Source organism: Camelina sativa, unplaced genomic scaffold (assembly GCF_000633955.1).
Source record: "Camelina sativa cultivar DH55 unplaced genomic scaffold, Cs unpScaffold06083, whole genome shotgun sequence".
In the NCBI taxonomy this organism is placed as follows: domain Eukaryota; kingdom Viridiplantae; phylum Streptophyta; class Magnoliopsida; order Brassicales; family Brassicaceae; genus Camelina; species Camelina sativa.
Window position 1 is genome coordinate 1 of NW_010927164.1, and position 523 is coordinate 523.

At 36.7% G+C, this 523-nt stretch overlaps 1 long non-coding RNA gene across 1 annotated transcript; it reads left to right on the forward strand.

The window, feature by feature from the left end:
* The first annotated feature begins 104 nt into the window (after positions 1 to 104).
* LOC104774842 lies at positions 105 to 523 on the forward strand. The gene is made up of 3 exons (XR_765539.2): positions 105 to 159; positions 243 to 329; positions 450 to 523. It is a non-coding gene; the product is annotated as an uncharacterized LOC104774842 (long non-coding RNA).

Genomic DNA, 523 nt, shown 5'->3' on the forward strand with positions numbered 1-523 from the left:
CGTTTCATGGTAAAAATCTTATCACAATACGCTTTATGTTTCTCAATCTCCTTTTTGTTTGATTCTGATCCGTTTTTTGTTTTGTTTTTTGTTTTTTCGTATGCTCAGTCTTCTTTATCAGCCTCAGCTATGGCGGATTCCGAGAAATCTCGTTCCAGTGTAAATACATCAACTTAGATCAGAGATGCATCATCGTAATATATAGTTTCACAAACGTCTTATTTTGTTTCCCTTTTATCCAGTGGATTAAGCAACTCAACGCATCTCTAGACGAAATCGATCCCGAAGTCGCTGATATTATCGAATTAGAGAAGGCTAGGCAGTGGAAGGTAATATATTACAGTATAACTTCTCTTGTGTTGTGTGAGGGATGATGATCACTGAGTCACAAATTTCACAAATCTGGATCAGTACGGATGATGTTTGTGCGTTTTTTTTTTTTTTTTCAGGGATTTGAACTAATACCATCTGAGAACTTCACTTCTCTTTCGGTGATGCAAGCGGTTGGTTCTGTTATGACTAA